Below are 14,499 nucleotides of genomic sequence, written 5' to 3' on the forward strand. Positions count from 1 at the left end.
TACTATAGCCCTGTAAGTATAATTTGAGGTGCAGCTTTATGACACCTCCAGCGTCCCTCCTTTTGCTTAGGATTACTTTGTTGATTCTGGGTCTCTTATTTTTCCAAGTGAATTTTAGAACCGCTTTTTCCAGTTCTGTGAATAATGTCATTTGCATTTTGTTGGGGTTTGGATTGAATCTATACAATGCTTTTGTTAGTATGGCTATTTTCACAATATTAATTCTGCCTATCCAAGAATATTTGAGGTCTGTTCATCTTCTAAGGTCTTCTTCATTTCTTTCTTTTGTATTCTACAGTTTTCATTGTAGAAGGACCAGATGAAATTCCTAGCTGAGTTTTAGCAAGCCTTGAAAGAAGAATGAATGCCAATCCTCCTCAAATTATTTTATGAAAAGGGAGGGAACATTGACACATTCATTCTTGATGCCTGTATAACCCTGATGCCAAACCAAAGATCTATTAAGTAAAGGAAACTTCAGTCCACTATCCCTGGTGAACATGGATGCAAAATTTCTCAAGAAAATATTGACAAACCACATTTAAAACACATTAAAATAGTACAACATGATCAAGTGGGTTTCATCCCAGGGATGTGAGCTTGGTAAACCATACACAAATCAAGAACTGTAATTCACCACATAAGTAGAGTTAAGGACAAGAACCACATGATGACCTCAATGGGTGCAGAAAAAGTGTTAAACAAAATTTAGTATGCATTGAGGTTAAAAACTTTGGAGAAACTAGGGTTATAAGGAACTTACCTAAAAAATTTAAAGGGTATATATGAAAAACCCAACTCAACTTCAGACTGAATGGAGGAAAACTGAAAACATTTTATCTAAAAGCAGAAACAACATAAGGATGTACTATCCCATCACTCCTATTAAACAGTTCTTGCAACTCTAGCCAGAGCAATCAGGCAAAAGAAAGAAAATAAATGGAAAACATGGGGAATGAACAGTAAAATTATCTGTTTGCAGATCATGATCCTACACTTGAAGACTCAGAAGACTTCACTAGAAGACTTCTAGCACTAACAAGCCAATTCAGCAAACTGTCAGAATACAAGATCAGCATGCATAAATCAGTTATTGTCTTATATTTCAATAAAGAATCTGCTGAGAAAAAAAATCAGGAAAATCAATTCATTCACAACCCCTCCCCCCCCAAAAAAAAACAAAAACTTGGGAATAAATCTAACCAAGGAGGTGAAAAACCTTTGTAATGCAAACTAAAGAACTCTGAAGAAAAATTGATAAAGACCTTAGAAGATGGAAAAAACTTTTATGTTTTTGGATAAGCAGAATTAATATTGTAATAGCTATTCTACAAAAAGTTTTATGTCAACCCAATGTATAAAGAACACAATGACGGCGCGCCAGGCCGGAGCCTCGGTGGGACCAGCGAGAGTGGAACCCAGCGGGCGGAGGCCTGGCTGCTGAGGTACTGGGGAGGAGCCGCTGCCGAAGGAGCTGAGCTTATCTGCAACTCGAGCCAAGAAAGTGAAGATAGCCACGGAATCATGCCCCGAGGGTGACCAGCAGGTTCCTGTTGCATGTAAATCATGTCCCTGAGGTTACATATTTATTAGCAGAAAACTTTTAAATGCAAAACACTCAGAGAAATCACCATCTTCTACAGAAATCAAGCATGAAACCAAGAGGAGGCTAACAGAGAGAATTAGGAGAGAGAAGATAAATCCTACAGTAAATAAAGAATTAGGAAACAAAGAGGTCTCCAAGTAACAGCCATTCAGATCCTATCAGACGAGGAAGAGGAAGACCTAAAAGTACATCTGCCAAAAAATATGAGGAAGAAAGAGAGAAACAGGAAAAGGAAATTGACATCTATGCTAACCTCTCTGATGAGAAGGCTCTCGTGTTTTCAGTAGCCTTGGCAGAAATAAATAGAAAGATGTCAGTCAAAGACTATTCTCTGATACAAGTATCAAGGTATTCTCTGATACAAGCTGTTGAAACTTTCTTCAGGATTACAGCAGCAAATTCTCAAACAGTTGTGGACTCTCAGGAGCATTCTGACTGCACCAATAAGGCCTTTGATTTTTTTTTTTTTTTTTTTTTTTTTTTTTTTTTCCTTTCTATCGTTTAGCCTGTGCCACACTTAGGGAACAAAGCTGTAGGTTTGGACTATTTTGGGATTGTTTATCAAGGAGAATTACCAGTGTTTTGTGTTGGCATATAAGCAAAATGAAACAAAAGTGCTGGATGGCTGTTAAAAGGATAAAAAGGGGTAGGACTAACTGCTAAAGTATGAAAACTCGGGAAATCAAATGCTTGATAGGTTTCAGGTGTGCCACCAGAGAGGCAATGTTTCAAATACTGTCAGAAAGAGTGACTTTTAAGTAGATATAGTTCAGATTTTCAGCACTAACGGACTGCACATATACAGTCCATTTACTTTTAATAAATTGGCAATTGATATTTTATTGAATGGGAAATTAAGAATATAAGCTAAATTTTGTCTTAAGTTGATTTTTTTCTTGGCCATTATTTTTATGACTTAAGGTATGAGTTATATTTTAGGAGATACTTTCCAGACAGTTTGGAAGTTTGGGTGCTATATAAAGAAAAACATTTAAGGATATATCATACTTCAGATATAAACACCTCTTTTTTTTGAAGGTAATTTATTTATTGGTTTTTTTAAAAAAACTTTTCTGCTCTCAAGATGCTGCCTGTTAACCTAAACATAAAATATATTTATTACATGCAAAATATTTCTTAGATAGCCACTTTTAAGCAGTAATGTTTTATCTGAGTGGATGTTCATTCATACATCCTGATGATTATTTAAATTGTTACTTAACCTCCTTCTGGAAGAAAAAATAAACCTTGATATTGAAACTAAGTAGATTAAATAGTGTGGTATAAACTTTAAAAAAAAAAAAAGAACACAATGACATTCTTTACAGACATAAAATTTTTTTTTAATTTATATGGAATAATAAAAGACCCAAAATAGCTAAAGCAATCCTAAGTCAGAAGTGTGATACTGGAAATATCACAATACAGTACATCAATTTATAATACAGAGCTATAGTAACAAAAACAAACTGATACTGATACCAAAACAGACATGAAGATTAACAGAATGTAATAGAAAACAGGCATAAATCCATAATAGAAAGTCATCTCATACTTCACAAAGCTACCAAAAATATGTTAAAGAAAAGATAGACTTTTTAATAAATGGTGCTGGGAAGAATGGATATTCGTACATAAAAGAATGAAATTCAGATCCTTATCTTTACCCTGCAGAAAAGCCAATGCAAAGTGGATCAAAGACCTGGGATTTAGACTGGAAATTCGGAAACTACTAGAAGTAAACTATAGCTTAACACTTCAACTTATTAGCATGCAGCTATTTTCTTAAAATGACTACTAAAGCACAAGAAATAAACCTGAGAGTCATAAGTGGGATAGTATCAAATTAAAAAGCTGACTAGCAAAAGAAACAGGAGTGTGAAGATGGGTGTGCAGAACGGCAGACCTTTGCCAGCTGCCCCTTGGAGAGGGGATTAATATGCAGAACGCATGAAGAACTCAAAAAAAATACCATAAAATACCAAATAACCTAATTTTAAAATGCGCAGAAGACATGGACATTTCTCAAAAGAAGATATACAAATGACTGACAAATACATAAAAAATTATCAACATCCCTAACAATCAGGAAAATGCAAATCAAAACTACATTGAGATTTCATCTCATTCCAGTCAGAATGGCAATGATCAAGAATACAAATATAATATAATAATATTATTCATGAGGATGTTGAGGAAAGGTATACTCATACATTTGTTGATGTGACTACAAATTAGTATAACCACTCTAAAAGAAATTATGGAGATTTCTCAAAAGAGGAAAACAAAAAGCAGGAATGGGTCTACCACATGATCCAACTATTCCACTCATTGTTATTTTCTTTCTTTAATCTTTAGGGTGTTCTTTCTTTTTTATTTTAATTTGTTGTTTTTAGATATACATCACAGCAGGGTATATTTTGACATGTTATACATTCAAGGGGTGCAACCCATTATAATTTTAATTCCATTCTTGTGGTTTATCATGATGTGGAGTTACACTGGTCATGTATTTATATATGAGCATAGGAACATTATGTCAGATTCATTCTACTGTCTTTCCTATTCCCATCCCCCATCTCTTGCCTTCATTCCCCTTTGTCTAATCCAATGAACTTCTTCTATACTTTCCCTCTCTACCCTCCCTTGTTATGGGTTAGTATTAACATATTGGAGAGAACATTCAACCTTTGGTTTTTTGGAACTGGCTTATTTCACTTAGCATGATATTCTCCAGTTCCATCCACTTATTGACTAATGCCATAATTTCATTCTTCTTTATAGCTGAGTAATATTCCATTGTGTATGTAATAACACATTTTCTTTATCCATTCATCTGTTGAACAGCATTTAGGTTAGTTCCATAGCTTGGCAATTGTGAACTGAGCTACTGTAAACATTGATGTGACTGTGTCACTGTAGAATGCTGATTTTAAGTCCTTTGGGTATAAGCCAAAGAGTGGGATAACTGGGTCAAATGGTGGTTTCATTCCAAATTTTCTATGGAATCTCCATACTGCTTTCCATACTGGGTTGCACCAATTTGCAGTCCTACCAGCAATATATGAGTGAACTTTTCTCCCCACATCCTCCCAACATTTTTACTTATATTCTTGATAATGGCCATTCTGACTGAAGTGAGACGAAATCTCAGTGTGGCTTTAATTTGCATTTCTCTAATTGCTAGAGATATTGAACATTTTTTCATATATTCTTTGACATTTGTATGTCTTCTGTGAAGTGCCTGTTAGTTCCTTAGTTCATTTATTGATTGGTTATCTGTTTATTAGTGTTAAGTTTTTTGAGTTTTTTGTATATCCTGGACATTAATGCTCTTTCTGAGGTGCAGATGGGTAAAAATTTTCTCTAATTCTGTAGGCTCTCTGCTCATATTCTTGATTCTTTCCTTTGCTGAAAAGAATCTTTTTAGTTTTATTCCATCCAGTTTATTGACTCTACTTCTTGCACTTTAGGAGTATTATTTAGGAAGTCTGTTCCAGAGCTGATATGATGGAGAGTTGGGCCTACTCTTTTTTTCTAGTATACACAGGGTCTCTGGTTTAATGCCAAGGGTTTTGATCTATTTTGAGTTGAGTTTTGTGCAGGGTGATATATATGGGTTCAATTTCAATCTACTACATATAGATCTTCAGTTTTCCCAGCACCATTTGTTGAAAAGGCTATCTTTTCTCCAATGTATATTTATGGCACCTTTGTCTAGTATGAAATAACTGTATTTATGTGGATATGTCTCTGTGTCTTCTATTCTGTTCCATTGATCTTCATGTCTGTTTGTGTGCCAATACCATGCTGTTGTTACTATAGCTCTATAGTATAATTTAAGATCTGGTATTGTGATGCCTCCTTCAATACTTTCCTTGATAAGCATTGCTTTGGCTATTCAGGACTTCTTATTTTTCCAAATGAATTTCATGACTGCTTTTTCTATTTCTATGAAGAACATCATTGGAATTTTAATGGGAATTGCATTAAAATTGTATAACACTTTTGGTAGTATGGCCATTTTTACAATATTAATTCTCCCTATCCAAGAACAGGGGAGGTATTTCCATTTTCTAAGTTCTTCTTCAATTTCTTAATTTAATGTTCCATAGTTTTCATTGTAGAGGTCTTTTACCTCTTGTTAGAAGGGTTCCCAAAGGTTTATTTTATTTTATTATTTTATTTTATTTTTATTTATTTGTTTTATTTTATTCTATTTTATCATTTTAGAAATGGTGAAAGAGGGCATCCCTGTCTTGTTCCAGGTTGTAGAGGGAATGCTTCAAATTTTTCTCCATTTGGGATGATGTTAGCCTTGGTTTAGCACATGCAGCTTTTACAATGTTGAGGTATGTTCCTACTATCCCAACACAAATGGATGCTGAATTTTGTCAAATGATTTTTCTGCATCCATTGAGATAATCATGTGGTTCTTGTCTTTAAGTCTGTTGACATGATGAATTACATTTATTAATTTCCATGTATTGAACCAATCATGTATCCCTGGGATGAATCCCACTTGATCATGGTGCACTATCTTTTTAATATGTTTTTGTATATGATTTGCCAGGATTTTATTAAGAATTTTTCCATCTATGTTCATCAGGGATATTGGACTGAAGTTTTCTTTCCTTGATGTGTCTTTTTCTGGTTTTGGTATCAGGGTAATATTAGCTTCATAGAATGAACTTGGAAGTGCTCCCTCCTTTTCTATTTTATGGAATAATTTGAGGATTGTTGGTGTTTCTTCTTCTTTGAAGGTCTGGTAGAGCTTGACTGAGAATCCATCTGGTCCTGGACTTTTCTTTGTTAGTAGGCTTTTGATGGCATCTTCAAATTCATTGCTTGAAATTAATTTATTTTAGTTTTCTATGTTTCCTTCATTCAAATCGGGTAGTTCACATGCCTCTAGAAATTTGTTGATGTCCTCAAGATTTTCTACTTCTATTTTATTGGTGTATAGATTTTTAAAGTAGCTTCTGATTATCATCTATATTTCAGTGGTGTCTGTGATAGTATTTCCTTTTTCATTGCAAATTTTAGTGATTTGGGTTTTCTCTTTTTCTTTATTAGTTTGGCTAAGGGTTTATCATTTTTGTTTATTTTTTAAAGAATCAACTTTTTGTTTCATCTATTTTTGAATTTTTTTGTTTCAATTTCATTCATTTCAGTTCTGATTTTTATTATTTCCTATCTTCTACTGCTTTTGGTGCTAATTTGTTCTTTTTCTAAGGCTTTGAGATGTAAAGTTAGGTTATTTATTTGGTGATTTTCTGTTCTTTTAATAAATAAATTCAATGCAATGAACTTTTCTCTTAGAACTGCCTTCATAGTGTCCCAGGGATTTTGATGTGTTATTTTGCTATCCTCATTTACCTCTAAGTATTTTCTTATTTCCTCCCTGATTTCTTCAGCTATTCATTGGTCATTCAATAATGTGTTAGTCTCCAGGTATTGGAGTAGCTTTTATTTTTTATTTTGTCATTAATTTCTAATTTCATTCCATTATGATCTGATAGAATGCAAGGTATTATCTCTGCTTTCTGTATTTGCTGAGAGTTGCTTTGCAGACTAAGATGTGGTCTGTATTAAAGAATGTTCCATGTGCAGCTGAAAAGAAAGTGTATTAATTAATTGATAGATGAAATATTTGATGTGTCTGTTGTCTAAATTATTAATTATATTTTTAGTTCTGTGGCTTCTTTAGTTTTTGATTTTATGATCTATCCAGTGGTGAGAGAGGTGTGTTGAAGTCATTCAGTATTATTTTGTTGTGATTTATTTGATTCTTGAGGTTAGAAGGGTTTGTTTTATGTATGTAGATGAGTCATTTTTTTGGAGCATAAATAATTAAGATTGTTATGTCTTGTTGATATATAGTTTCCTTAAGTAGTATAAAATGACTTTCTCTGTCTTTTCTGATTAATTTTGACTTGAAGTCCACTCTTATTAGATAAATGGACAGAAATCCCTGCTTGTTTGTGTGATCCACATGAGTGATATATTTTTTTCCCATCCTTTCAGAGAAAAATTCTGTTTCTTACACCTGCCACCACATTACCAATGTACCCTATCACTGGTCAGGCAGGCAGATTCTGTACTTTTGTTTTGTTTTGTTTTGCTATTGGCCTGGCCATCTTAATAAACAGAAAAACAAAAGCAAAAGTTTTGCTGCTTTCCCATCCATTTATCTTTCCCCTGATAGAGTACTTTAATGGCTATTTTAAAGTATGTTGCCTAAAAAAATGAAGTATATACAGCATTTTATTTTTAATGTGCTCATTTACAAAACTATAATGTTACATACATTATAGAAGAATGCATAACTTTCTTCAACTTCAGGGCTAAATTTTCTTTAACACATATCTATCAGTGTACATCTGTGTATATATTTTTACTGAGGAATCTTGCAAGGAATCTTTAGTAAAATGGGTGTTTCTTTTTATAGGTTATTTCACATTGGCTTATATAGGGGTTCCATTCCACTCCTCCATAGATTTTATATATTAGCCATATGCTTTTCACTCATTTTTCCATTCTTCTGGCTTTGAAGGGTTGTTCACTATCATTCTGATCAACCAACCATCTTTATAACATTGGTTGAAAAGTCCTGGGTTTTCTGCAAGTGCTTCCTCAAACTTTAATCACTTACTCTGAGAGAGAATGGCCTTTGCTGGCAGCTTTCACACTTTGTAAATCACCAAATTAATCTTGCTTTTTGAATTTTGTCCCAAATTCAAGCAGACTACAGGAAATACATCCCAAAATTTCCTATGAAAAATTGGTGATTCCCACTGTTACAGTCCACATCATCTCCCAAAGTTTTCTGGGCAATATTGCCAATCCCCACTGTCCCAATACCATTTCCTGATGTTATTCATTCACATTCCTCTGTGACTTTAAGTAAGGAGGGCAAACCCTTATCCCCCAAGGGACATAGGCAGTGTGCAGAAGGCACCCAGCCTGAGCAGGGTACAGACAACAGCCCTAAAACTCCTGGTTGTGTCTAGGGTGTTGTTAGAGTACCCAGCATCACCTGAAGCACGTGGGCCTGGTTCCCTGTTCTTCAATAGGAAGACTCATTATTCCCAAAGTGCAAACTTTATGTTGATCAGTTTTCCATAAACCAAATAAAAATATGAAACTTTTAATGTTTTTAATTTCCACATGCTGTCCTTTACTATTGTGACCAAAGTAGGAAAATGTTTGCAATCAACAAAGATTTGCCCTTCTGGTTATGAATGTATGCTCTTTGTTTTTACAAATTAATCATTTACTAATAGCCAAATGAGTAGAACAGAAACACTCAAATATCACTTAGAATTTAGAAGTATAGCACTGCTCACATTTCATATGAGTAGGAACAGAAGAATTATTCATGAATAAAATGGCTTTTACCTGGTTGGAAAAAATTAGCTGCATTTTTCTTGTTGCTATTGCATACTGGGGATTGAATCCAGGGGTCCTTCACCACTAAACTACATCACCAGTCCTTTTATTTGTTATTTTAACAAGGGTCTTGCTGAGTGGCCTATTCTGACCTGGAACTTGCCATTCTGCTGCCTGAACATCACAATACCTGGGATCACAAGTGTGTGCCGCCATGCTCAGAAACTAGTTACATTTTTATGTCACAGACCTAAAGTGCATGTTAAAACATTTAAATTTTTCAATAATGCAAAATGACAGAAGTATCAGAAGCAAATATAAATGCCTACTTATACATATTATGTTGGTAAAGACTTAGCTAAAAATGACTTGAAAAGCAAGTCGGTCATTGTTTTTCCTCTTCTTTTTTGGGGTGCTGGACATTAAACCCAGGGCCTGGCATGCTAAACCCACACTCTACCTTGGAGTCATACGCTCAGCCTAATAGCAAGCATTTTGAAGTTCAGTTTATCAAAATAAAAACCAAACCCCCCTGTATATCAGAAAAAGTTAACAAAATCAAAGACAATATATACACAAAATATTTACGATGTATATAGGTTAGATGGAAATGTGTATTTTATATAGGTTTCTTTAAGATAAATGAAGAAAGCACTGAACTATAGATTTTTGGTACTGGGAATCAAACCCAAAGATCTCATTCCTGCTAGGCAAGCATCCTGGCTACTGAGTTATATCCCAAAAACCCTAAGCCCAATTTAATTTGGGTTAAGTTCTCTTTGGCATATCTCTAAGTAATCAATGAACATAGGAAAAAATATTTAGCATCCTTAGTAAAGGAAGAAATTTATTTTAAAAGACAGATGAAATGATTTTTCAGTCACAAAGTGACTTGAGGGTAAGGAGTAGTGGTTTTTATATTGCTGCTTAAAGTTTAAATTGTTTATGCCTTTTCAAACAGACAATTTGATGGTGAGTACTGTACTACATTCTTAAATTGTCTAATGTCTCTACTCATCAGTTTCATTAATTATAAAAGATCTTTCAGAAATAATGATAGATATATACAATTTGTTTTTCTCAGCACTGCTTCAAACAGTAATGTATTAAGAAGAAACATTCAACTTTATAAATAAATTGCAATGCAACAATAGGATGGAATAATGTGTGACCACTGAAAGTAACACAGATATGTGGGAAGATGTCCTCTGGTATAGAAAATTAGAAAAATAAAGCAGGTTTTATCATACATACATGCAAGTAGACTGTGATCTTGTATCACCAAAAATATATACAAAACATTTAAAAATTATCATTTTCAGACATTTAAATTACAAGTGAAATTTTCTTTTCCTCTATTATTTAAAAGTTTCTTATTTCCACTGTTTATGATCTATTTGTTTATAGTATAGTTTCATGGCCTCCAGAAAGTATACCAAGTTATTTAACTTTTTATTTATGCATTATAATTGTACATAATAGTTGAGTTTATTGTGACATTTGTACCTGCACATAACATAAGTCAACTTCATTCTTCATTACTTCCCCTTTCCCTCCCCCAACCCCCATTTCATCTACTGTACTGGTTCCTTCTAATTTCATGAGATTTTCCCTAGCTTCCACACATAAGAGAAAACATACGACTTAACTTTTGCGACTGGCTTATTTCACTTAACATAATGTCCTCAAGTTCCATCCAATTTCCAACATCTTTATGTAATATTGTTCTTTATGGCTGAGTAAAACTATATTATGTGTATATATACTAGTTTCTTTATTCATTCATCTGTTCATGGTTACCTAGGTTGGTTCCATAATTTGACTATTATAAATTATGCTACTTTAAACATGGGTATTCATGTATTATCATATGATGTGGACTTTAATTCTTTTGGATAAATACTAAGAAATGGTATAACTGTATCATATAAGAGACTAGGTTCTATTCCTAATCTTTGAGGAATCTCCATAATGATTTTCATAGTGGTTGCATAAATTTATGATTCTGCCATGTGTAAGTGTTTTTTTCCTGCATCCTTGCCAGAATTTATTATTATTTTTATTATTGTTATTATTAGCAGTAGTAGTAGTAATAGGGATCGAACCTGCGGTGTCCTACTACTGAGCTACACGCCCAGCCCTTTTTATTTTTTATTTTGAGGCCTGGTCTCACTAAATTGCTGAGACTGGCCTTGAACTTGTGATCCTCCTGCCTCAGGCTTCTGGGTATCTGGCTTATAGGCATACAACCCATGCCTAGCTATTATTTATGTTCTTGATGATTGGTATTATAAATGGATTGAGGTGAAATCTTAGTGAAGTTTCAACTTATATTTCTATGATTGCTAAAGATGTTGAAGACTTTTTTTATATATCTGCTGGCCACTTTGCATTTCTTCTTTTCAGTCTTAGTTCATTAGGTCAACTGATTTTCAACCAAAATGCCAAGAACAATGGGGAAATGATGGTCTTCAAAAAATGGTGTTAGAAAAACTGGATCTCCACATAAAAAACTAAAAGTGGACACTTACCTCATCTCACCATTTATACAAGAATTAGGCTCAAAATGGAGTAAAGACTAAGACCCAAAACTAAAAAACTACTAAGAAAACATAGGGGGGAATCTCTATGATATCAGCCAGAGGCTTCTTGGATATGTACCCAAAATGTAAGCAATCAAAGCAAAAATAGACAAATGGGATATGGGATTGCATTAAAAAAAAAAAAAATTCTGCAGCACAAAGGCAACAATAGAGCAAAAAAACAACCCACAGTCTGGAGAAATATTTGCAAATCATGAATGAGATAAGGAGTTAATATCAAAAGTATTCAAGAAACTCAAACTACTCAATAACAAGATAATAAATATCCTTTCTCAAAAATGAGCAAAAGATCTGTATCAATATTGCTCAAAATATGCACAAATAAATGGTAAACAGATACCTGAAAAAAATGTCCAACATCTGCAATCAGAGAAGTGAAAATCAAAACAAAAATATCATTCCACAACTACTAGATTTGCTACAATCAATGAATAATTCATTGAATTTTTTTAAACTATGAAGGCATTTTGGCATAAACATTTTATTATGTGCAATTATTTTTTGTAAAAAATATTTTTGAAAAGACATCAGACATAGAGTGATTTTTCAACCAATTATATGATATGATATGATAAAAGTAACAGTGAAGTTAATTGATTCATTGTTGGGGTTTTGTTTATTTTTGTTTTTTTCTTTTCTGTACCGTTATCCCTTGGTAATTTCTCATAAACCAGGACCCCATCAGATACTAAAATCCATGAACATTAAGTCCCTTATATAACATGGTATAGTATTTGCTTATATGTTAGGAACATCCATGCAAATACCACAAATCGTCTCTAGTTTACTTATAATACTAACATAAAATCAATGCCATCTAATTAGTAATATTGTATCATTTAGGAAGAATAACTATAAAATAAGTCTGAACTTATAATAGTTTTTCAAATATTTTTCATCTCTGGTTGGTTGAATCCATTGATGTGGAACATGTGGATATGGAGGGCTGACTGCATTAAGAGAAACATCCTAAAGCTTGTAGGGATTCCTGTTGCCAGGTAACAGGGAAAGGAGAGAGTATATTTGGCTGTCAGGGTACCTCATGGTAATTGGCATATGTATAGTTGTAATTTACATTCCAGTTATTTAAACTGAGATGTTGTTGTTCAGGTTGAACAGATTGTGAGCAGAAGATCTCTTTTTTAGGTTCTTTTTAGTTATAAATAATAAGATTTGTTTTGACAAAATTTTAAAAGCATGGGATATAATTTGTTCTAATTCAGTCCCCAGTACTTCCCCTTTCTCTCTCCTCCTCCTCCCTCCCCCTGTTTCCTTCCCTTTACTGTATTGATCTTTCTCTTTACCAAAGATATGAGATGAGATGGAGAGTGTCTTTTGAGAATGGCATAGCTGAGCTGGTAGGTGAGCTTTCTCCAGATTTTGGTGATATCCCCAGTCCTTCCATAACTCCTCAAGGCTCTGGACATTTTCTGTTAAGTCATGGTCTTCTGATTGCCCTTCAGTTTTCCCCAAAGTTCAGCAAGTGTTTCTTTGTTTTTTGGCAAAAACTGAAAGATGCCTTTGGTTTTATCTTCCCTTGGAATACAAGATGCCATCTTGGGATTGCACAGGGACTCATGAAGATATTCAAATAACCAGAGTTTCTTCCTATCTTTTCCTCTCTTTTGCTGGAAGACAAGTTGTACCAACTGATTTTCAGTTATATTCTGCAGAGGCTAATGTTTCCTTCAAAGTAGAAGTCTGACACACTGATTATTTTAGTTCTCCAATTATAGACAGGTTCCTCTGTAGGAAGCACTCCATAGCAGCTGGAATTTCCTCTGATGTGAGGACAATGGTTAAAGGAAGCCAGGTAAGCATTATAATCCAGGGAATACTCACAATCTCCAGTTGAATACTGCCTCAGTATCTCAAAAACAACTTCAAATGCTTGACCCAGCTTCTCTTGTTCAATAGAAATCTATGTAGAAGAATCCAATGTAGCATCCACTTGTGAGAGATGGAAGTTGCCTTACCCTCGTCTGAAACATATGCAAATCATCCCAGTATACTGAGTATTAGCTCAACTGTTCTCTTAATCTTGTTGGGTCTTGCTTTTTGACCTGGCCTATGGTTAATTTTGGTTAAACTTCCCTGTGTACCTCTACATGTTCTTTCTCTTATCTGTGATTTCTACAATGAACAAATTCAAAAGTTGTACTAAAGATATATTGTTAATTAAATAGTATTTAGGAAATAAGGGGAAACAAATCTTGCACATAAAATTTTTCCATGTGGGGTGTGTGTGTATGTGTGTGTTGGTATCTTCTGCCAACTTTTATTCTCCTCTGAAGTAAAGAAAATCTTACCTGTGCTTGTAGATTTTAATGTGAATGATACATTTTATTATATGTACATGCTTTATTATATTCTAATGTATTACATATGTGAAGTCTATTATAGAGTGATTATTTTATTTTAGTTTCATCCTTATGAAAATAGAAGATAAGAAATATAAATGATAATTACTATTACAAGTCTTGCTTTACCTTAGAAAAGTTTTCCTGTCTGGCACAGTGGCACATGCCTATAATCCCAGCAGCTCAGAACACTGAGGCAAGAGAACCATAGGTTTGAAACCAGCCTCAGCAACTTATCAAGGACCTAAGCAAATAAGTGAGACCCTGTCTCAAAATAAAATATAAAATATAAAAATAACTATAAAAAGGGCTGGGATATGTATGGTTCAGTGATTAAGTGCCACTAAACCAATCTGATATAAAAAAAAGTTTCCTTAAAAATATTAAATTCTATTTAATATTAATATTAATATTTTAACATTAAGCTCTATTTTTCTTTTATTTTGATTCATTTATTCACCAGAAATAATCTGAACACTTATTACATAGCAGACAAATTACTATGTCTTAGGACCCTTCTATCTTTAAAAAGTTGCTA

The 14,499-nt window shown here is 33.6% G+C and overlaps 2 pseudogenes; one reads left to right on the plus strand and one right to left on the minus strand.

Annotated features, from left to right (window-relative positions):
• Nucleotides 1-1,369: 1,369 nt before the first annotated feature.
• On the plus strand, nucleotides 1,370-3,395 carry LOC124961338 (UPF0547 protein C16orf87-like; annotated as a pseudogene).
• Nucleotides 3,396-12,631: 9,236 nt separating this feature from the next.
• Nucleotides 12,632-14,126, minus strand: LOC124961339 (transcription factor Spi-C-like; annotated as a pseudogene).
• Nucleotides 14,127-14,499: the final 373 nt, after the last annotated feature.

This window comes from Sciurus carolinensis, chromosome 12 (assembly GCF_902686445.1).
Source record: "Sciurus carolinensis chromosome 12, mSciCar1.2, whole genome shotgun sequence".
Lineage (NCBI taxonomy): Eukaryota > Metazoa > Chordata > Mammalia > Rodentia > Sciuridae > Sciurus > Sciurus carolinensis.